The sequence below is a fragment of the Vicugna pacos genome, chromosome 7, assembly GCF_048564905.1.
Source record: "Vicugna pacos chromosome 7, VicPac4, whole genome shotgun sequence".
Lineage (NCBI taxonomy): Eukaryota > Metazoa > Chordata > Mammalia > Artiodactyla > Camelidae > Vicugna > Vicugna pacos.
The window spans coordinates 85,766,819-85,775,235 of NC_132993.1; positions in this window are offsets into that span (position 1 = coordinate 85,766,819).

An 8,417-nucleotide genomic window follows, 5' to 3' on the forward strand; every position below is an offset into this window, starting at 1 on the left:
AGGAGCAGCCGACGAGTAGGTCTCTCTATTTGCCTGCCTAACTATCTATCTATCTATCTATCTGTCTATCTATCTATCTATCTATGTTTCTATCTATCTATCAAGTGGAGTCATAGCAGGAGCCAAGTGTGACTTTTTACTTGTGTGTCTGTTGGAGGAGGAGGTTAGTTTGTCTATCTACCTATCTACCTATTGGAAGAGAAGGAGGAGGCGTGTGTGTGTGTGTTTGTGCATGTCTGTCTGTCTATGTTTCTGTCTCCCTCTATAATGGATGAGGAGGAGGAGGTTAGGATAGATGGCTGTGTCTAAATGGAGGAAGACGCAAGCGTGTCTGACTGTCTATTTATTTGTCTCTCTGTCTGTCTAATGGAGGAAGCCTCTCAGTATTCGACTCACCTGGAAGGATGTCAATTGCCACCCTGAAGCAACAGAGGGTGCCCCCATTGCAGTCTGAGGGGGACAATGGATGGGAACCCACAGGCTTGCCAGGGCAGACCGTGCCTCCCGCTTCTGCTCTTTCTATAGCCGCCCGCGCCAAGCCCCAGCCCGGCACCCGCCGCGCCCCACCGCACACCCGCTTCACGGGAGCCGGAAAACACAGAGATGTGCACCTCGAGTACCTAGGTAGGGTAGCCGAAACCAACCCTAGGACCGGCCAAGGGGGAGATCGGAGCAAATACAGGGGCTCGGTGGGGCAGACCCGCCTCCTCACTGCAGCCCCTAATCACACCGGGACTGCCTGCGGGGCGCAGGCTCACATGGAAACATGGATACTGTGAACCCGGGGCAGGAGAGCCCGCCCCCCGGACAGGCCCTTGTGGAGATGGGAGCAAACTGATCGGCTCACCCGATGTAGTCCGCTCCCCTCAACGTGCCTGTACCCAGAGATCACCTCAGCTGCCTCCCAGGACCTGGCAGACAGGGAGAATTAAATCCCGCACACCTGGTGTAGCAGAGGCCACCCCGAGGCCAGGAGAGGGGGAGATGGTAGGAAAATGACCGACTCGCCGATGCATCCCCCTTAGCTGCTGAGCCGCCTCCATATCTGCCGATGACCTCTTCCCCTAGCCTTCCCATGCCTGCTCCCAGGAGCAGGCTAAGTTCAAAGGCTTGAGCCCAACGAATTTGGGGGAGCGGAGGCCGCCCTCAGGCAAGGCAGCTAGGGACAGGGGATATAATCCTATTACTCGCCAGTGGCACAACTCTCCCTGGACAACGCTTCTTAACCCGGTCCACAGAACGCACCCCACCTCTAGTGTGTCAGTCTGTCTGACTGCCTGCTTGACTGCCTGCCTATTGGAGGATGGGAGAGGCAAGCCTTTGTGTGTGCCCGTCTGTTTATCTAACGGAGGAGGAGGAGACTAGTATGTCTCTCTGCCTGCCTATCTAACTCTCTATCTATAGATCTATTTATCTACCTAACTATCTATCTATCTAAAGGAGGCAAACCTGTAGGCTAGTGTGCCGTTTTATTTGTCTGTGTATTGGAGGATTAGGTTAGTGTGTCTATCTACATAAATACCAATTTGAAGAACAGGAGGATGCTACCGTGTATGTGTGTGTGTGTGTGTGTGTGTGTGTGTGTGTGTGTGTGTGTGTGAGTGCGGGTCTGTGTATCAATGTACCTGAAAGTAAAGTGGGGGGATTCTACTGTATCTGTCTCTCAGTCAATGTGTGCATGTAACGGGAGGAGGAGTAAGCTAGTATGTCTGTCTCTCTGTCTATGTATCACATATGTATATATGTACGTTTATCTAGTCGAGAAGAAGGAGGCTACAGTGTCTATCTGTCTGTCGGTCAGAGGAAGAGAAGACTAGTGTGTATGTCGGTCTGTGGGTCTATGATTGTGTCTGTATTATTATCTAATGGAGAAGAAGACGGATTCCAAAGTGTCTGGCAATCAGTCTGTCTCTCTACAGGAGAACATAGAGGCTAGTGTGTGTATCAGTCAATCTCAGTGACTATCTATCTAAAGGAGGAGGAGGAAGAGTCTATTACGTTTCTCTATCTATTATCTAATGGAGGAGGAGATTAGTGTGTCTCACTACCTAATTAATTGAGGAGAAGTAGGACGCCAGTGTGTGCATGTGTGTGTCTGTGGGTGTCTGCGTATGTATGTATGTGTCTCCCTCTATAATGCATGAGGAAGAGGAGGTTAGGATATATGGCTGTTTCTAAATGGAGGAAGAGGCTAGTGTGTCTGTCTGTCTATTTATTTGTCTCTCTGTGTGTCTAATGGAGGAAGAATCCCAGTATTCGTGCCACCTGGGGGGATGGCAATTGCCACCCTGAAGCAGCAGGGGGCGCCCCAACTACAGGCTGAGGGGAACACTGGCTAGAAACCCACAGGCTTGCCTGGGCAGCCCATGCCTCCCACTTCTGCCCTCTCTGTTTCCGCCACCGCCCCGCCCCAGTCCCGCCCCCGCCCCGCCCACAGGCCACCCCTGCCCGCCTCCCGGGAGCCGGGAAACGCAAAGATGTGCACCTCGTGTACCTAGGGTAGCAGAGATCAACCCTAGAACCGGCCAAGGGGGAGATCTGAGCAAATACAGGGGCTCGGTGGGGCAGCCCCGACTACTCACTGCAGCCCCTGATCGCACCGCGCCTGCCTCCGGGGCGGACGCTGACATGGAAACATGCATACGGTGAACCTGGGGCAGGACAGGCCGCCCCCAGGCCAGGCCGTTGTGGAGATGGGAGCAAACTGATCGGCTGATCAGAGGCAGTCCGCTCCCCACGACGTCCCTGTCCTCTGAAGTCACCTCAGCAGCATCCCAGGACCTGGCTGACCAGGAGAACTAAATCCCGGAAACCTGGGTTAGCAGAGGCCGCCCCGAGGGCAGACGAGGTGGAGTTGGGAGGAAAATGACCAAGCCGCCGAGGCATCCCCGTTTGCTGCTGGGCCGCCTCCACCTCTGCTGCCGACCTCTTCCCCTGAGCTCACCACGCCCGCTCCCAGCAGCAGGGAGACTTCAAAGGTTTGAGTCCGGTGAACTTGGGGGAGCGGATGCCAACCCCAGGCAAGGCAGCTAGGGACATGGAAAAATATCCTCTGGCTCGCCAGTGGCACCCTATTCCCCGGTCGCCGCCGTCCGACCCCTTCCCCATACCGCATATCTCTACTTTGTCTGTCTGTCTGACTACCTGCCTGAATGCCTATATATTCGAGAATGGAAGAGGCTAGTCTACGTGTCTGTCTCTCGTTTTACCTAACGGAGGAGGAGCCGACGAGTATGTTTCTCTATTTGCCTGTCTGTCTGTCTGTCTGTCTGTCTGTCTGTCTGTCTATCTATCTATCTATCTATCTATCTATCTATCCAACTAGTGGAGGCATAGCCGAAGCCACGTGTGACTTTTTACTTGTGTGACTGTTGGAGGAGGAGGTTAGTTTGTATATCAACCTATCTACCTATTGGAGGAAGAGAAGGAGGCTAGTGTGTGTGTGTTTGTGTGTGTGTGTGTGTGTGTGTGTGTCTATGTATTTGTCTCTCTGTCTTTCTAATGGAGGATGGCTCTCAGTATTTGACTCACCTGGAGGGATGGCAATTGCCACCCTGTAGCAGCAGAGGGCGGCCCCATTGCAGGCTGAGGGGGACACTGGATGGAAATCCACAGGCTTGCCTGGGCCGCCCGTGCCTCCCGCGCCAAGCCCCAGCCTGACACCCGCCGCGCCCCACTGCACACCCGCCTCACAGGAGCCGGAAAACACAGAGATGTGCACCTCGAGTACCTAGGGTAGCAGAGATCAACCCTAGAACCATCCAACGGGGAGACCTGAGCAAATACAGGGGCTCGGTGGGGCAGCCCCGACTACTCACTGCAGCCCCTGATCCATACCGCGCCTGCCTCCGGGGCGGACGCTGACATGGAAACATGCATACGGTGAACCTGGGGCAGGAGAGGCCGCCCCCAGGCCAGGCCGATGTGGAGATGGGAGCAAACTGATCGGTTGATCAGAGGCAGTCCGCTCCCCACGACGTCCCTGTCCTCTGAAGTCACCTCACCATCATCCCAGGACCTGGCTGACTAGGAGACTTATATCCCGGAAACCTGGGGGTAGCAGAGGCCGCCCTGAGGCCTGGAGAGGGCGAGATGGGAGGAAAATGACCAAGCCACCGAGGCATCCCCGTTTGCTGCTATGCCGCCTCCGCCTCTGCTGCCGACCTCTTCCCCTGACCTCACCACGCCCGCTCCCAGGAGCAGGGTGACTTTAAAGGTTTGAGTCCGGTGAACTTGGGGGAGCGGATGCCACCTCCAGGCAAGGCAGCTAGGGACATGGGAGAATATCCTCTAGCTCGACAGTGGCGCCCTATTCCCCAGTCGCTTCCGTCAAACCCCTTCCCCAGAACACCCATGTCTAGATTGTGTGTCGGTCTGACTACCAGCCTGCCTGCCTATATATTTGAGAATGGGAGGGGCTAGTCTACGTGTGTGACTGTCGTTTTACCTAACGGAGGAGCAGCCGACGAGTAGGTCTCTCTATTTGCCTGCCTAACTATCTATCTATCTATCTATCTGTCTATCTATCTATCTATCTATGTTTCTATCTATCTATCAAGTGGAGTCATAGCAGGAGCCAAGTGTGACTTTTTACTTGTGTGTCTGTTGGAGGAGGAGGTTAGTTTGTCTATCTACCTATCTACCTATTGGAAGAGAAGGAGGAGGCGTGTGTGTGTGTGTTTGTGCATGTCTGTCTGTCTATGTTTCTGTCTCCCTCTATAATGGATGAGGAGGAGGAGGTTAGGATAGATGGCTGTGTCTAAATGGAGGAAGACGCAAGCGTGTCTGACTGTCTATTTATTTGTCTCTCTGTCTGTCTAATGGAGGAAGCCTCTCAGTATTCGACTCACCTGGAAGGATGTCAATTGCCACCCTGAAGCAACAGAGGGTGCCCCCATTGCAGTCTGAGGGGGACAATGGATGGGAACCCACAGGCTTGCCAGGGCAGACCGTGCCTCCCGCTTCTGCTCTTTCTATAGCCGCCCGCGCCAAGCCCCAGCCCGGCACCCGCCGCGCCCCACCGCACACCCGCTTCACGGGAGCCGGAAAACACAGAGATGTGCACCTCGAGTACCTAGGTAGGGTAGCCGAAACCAACCCTAGGACCGGCCAAGGGGGAGATCGGAGCAAATACAGGGGCTCGGTGGGGCAGACCCGCCTCCTCACTGCAGCCCCTAATCACACCGGGACTGCCTGCGGGGCGCAGGCTCACATGGAAACATGGATACTGTGAACCCGGGGCAGGAGAGCCCGCCCCCCGGACAGGCCCTTGTGGAGATGGGAGCAAACTGATCGGCTCACCCGATGTAGTCCGCTCCCCTCAACGTGCCTGTACCCAGAGATCACCTCAGCTGCCTCCCAGGACCTGGCAGACAGGGAGAATTAAATCCCGCACACCTGGTGTAGCAGAGGCCACCCCGAGGCCAGGAGAGGGGGAGATGGTAGGAAAATGACCGACTCGCCGATGCATCCCCCTTAGCTGCTGAGCCGCCTCCATATCTGCCGATGACCTCTTCCCCTAGCCTTCCCATGCCTGCTCCCAGGAGCAGGCTAAGTTCAAAGGCTTGAGCCCAACGAATTTGGGGGAGCGGAGGCCGCCCTCAGGCAAGGCAGCTAGGGACAGGGGATATAATCCTATTACTCGCCAGTGGCACAACTCTCCCTGGACAACGCTTCTTAACCCGGTCCACAGAACGCACCCCACCTCTAGTGTGTCAGTCTGTCTGACTGCCTGCTTGACTGCCTGCCTATTGGAGGATGGGAGAGGCAAGCCTTTGTGTGTGCCCGTCTGTTTATCTAACGGAGGAGGAGGAGACTAGTATGTCTCTCTGCCTGCCTATCTAACTCTCTATCTATAGATCTATTTATCTACCTAACTATCTATCTATCTAAAGGAGGCAAACCTGTAGGCTAGTGTGCCGTTTTATTTGTCTGTGTATTGGAGGATTAGGTTAGTGTGTCTATCTACATAAATACCAATTTGAAGAACAGGAGGATGCTACCGTGTATGTGTGTGTGTGTGTGTGTGTGTGTGTGTGTGTGTGTGTGTGTGTGTGTGTGAGTGCGGGTCTGTGTATCAATGTACCTGAAAGTAAAGTGGGGGGATTCTACTGTATCTGTCTCTCAGTCAATGTGTGCATCTAACGGGAGGAGGAGTAAGCTAGTATGTCTGTCTCTCTGTCTCTGTATCACATATCTATATATGTACGTTTATCTAGTCGAGAAGAAGGAGGCTACAGTGTCTATCTGTCTGTCGGTCAGAGGAAGAGAAGACTAGTGTGTATGTCGGTCTGTGGGTCTATGATTGTGTCTGTATTATTATCTAATGGAGAAGAAGAAGGATTCCAAAGTGTCTGGCAATCAGTCTGTCTCTCTACAGGAGAACATAGAGGCTAGTGTGTGTATCAGTCAATCTCAGTGACTATCTATCTAAAGGAGGAGGAGGAAGAGTCTATTACGTTTCTCTATCTATTATCTAATGGAGGAGGAGATTAGTGTGTCTCACTACCTAATTAATTGAGGAGAAGTAGGACGCCAGTGTGTGCATGTGTGTGTCTGTGGGTGTCTGCGTATGTATGTATGTGTCTCCCTCTATAATGCATGAGGAAGAGGAGGTTAGGATATATGGCTGTTTCTAAATGGAGGAAGAGGCTAGTGTGTCTGTCTGTCTATTTATTTGTCTCTCTGTGTGTCTAATGGAGGAAGAATCCCAGTATTCGTGCCACCTGGGGGGATGGCAATTGCCACCCTGAAGCAGCAGGGGGCGCCCCAACTACAGGCTGAGGGGAACACTGGCTAGAAACCCACAGGCTTGCCTGGGCAGCCCATGCCTCCCACTTCTGCCCTCTCTGTTTCCGCCACCGCCCCGCCCCAGTCCCGCCCCCGCCCCGCCCACAGGCCACCCCTGCCCGCCTCCCGGGAGCCGGGAAACGCAAAGATGTGCACCTCGTGTACCTAGGGTAGCAGAGATCAACCCTAGAACCGGCCAAGGGGGAGATCTGAGCAAATACAGGGGCTCGGTGGGGCAGCCCCGACTACTCACTGCAGCCCCTGATCGCACCGCGCCTGCCTCCGGGGCGGACGCTGACATGGAAACATGCATACGGTGAACCTGGGGCAGGACAGGCCGCCCCCAGGCCAGGCCGTTGTGGAGAGGGGAGCAAACTGATCGGCTGATCAGAGGCAGTCCGCTCCCCACGACGTCCCTGTCCTCTGAAGTCACCTCAGCAGCATCCCAGGACCTGGCTGACCAGGAGAACTAAATCCCGGAAACCTGGGTTAGCAGAGGCCGCCCCGAGGGCAGACGAGGTGGAGTTGGGAGGAAAATGACCAAGCCGCCGAGGCATCCCCGTTTGCTGCTGTGCCGCCTCCACCTCTGCTGCCGACCTCTTCCCCTGAGCTCACCACGCCCGCTCCCAGCAGCAGGGAGACTTCAAAGGTTTGAGTCCGGTGAACTTGGGGGAGCGGATGCCAACCCCAGGCAAGGCAGCTAGGGACATGGAAAAATATCCTCTGGCTCGCCAGTGGCACCCTATTCCCCGGTCGCCGCCGTCCGACCCCTTCCCCATACCGCATATCTCTACTTTGTCTGTCTGTCTGACTACCTGCCTGAATGCCTATATATTCGAGAATGGAAGAGGCTAGTCTACGTGTCTGTCTCTCGTTTTACCTAACGGAGGAGGAGCCGACGAGTATGTTTCTCTATTTGCCTGCCTGTCTGTCTGTCTGTCTGTCTGTCTGTCTGTCTGTCTATCTATCGATCTATCTATCTATCTATCTATCTATCTATCTATCTATCTATCCAACTAGTGGAGGCATAGCCGAAGCCACGTGTGACTTTTTACCTGTGTGACTGTTGGAGGAGGAGGTTAGTTTGTATATCAACCTATCTACCTATTGGAGGAAGAGAAGGAGGCTAGTGTGTGTGTGTTTGTGTGTGTGTGTGTGTGTGTGTGTGTGTGTGTCTATGTATTTGTCTCTCTGTCTTTCTAATGGAGGATGGCTCTCAGTATTTGACTCACCTGGAGGGATGGCAATTGCCACCCTGTAGCAGCAGAGGGCGGCCCCATTGCAGGCTGAGGGGGACACTGGATGGAAATCCACAGGCTTGCCTGGGCCGCCCGTGCCTCCCGCTTCCGCCCTCTCTATAGCCGCCCGCGCCAAGCCCCAGCCTGACACCCGCCGCGCCCCACTGCACACCCGCCTCACGGGAGCCGGAAAACACAGAGATGTGCACCTCGAGTACCTAGGGTAGCAGAGATCAACCCTAGAACCATCCAACGGGGAGACCTGAGCAAATACAGGGGCTCGGTGGGGCAGCCCCGACTACTCACTGCAGCCCCTGATCCACACCGCGCCTGCCTCCGGGGCGGACGCTGACATGGAAACATGCATACGGTGAACCTGGGGCAGGAGAG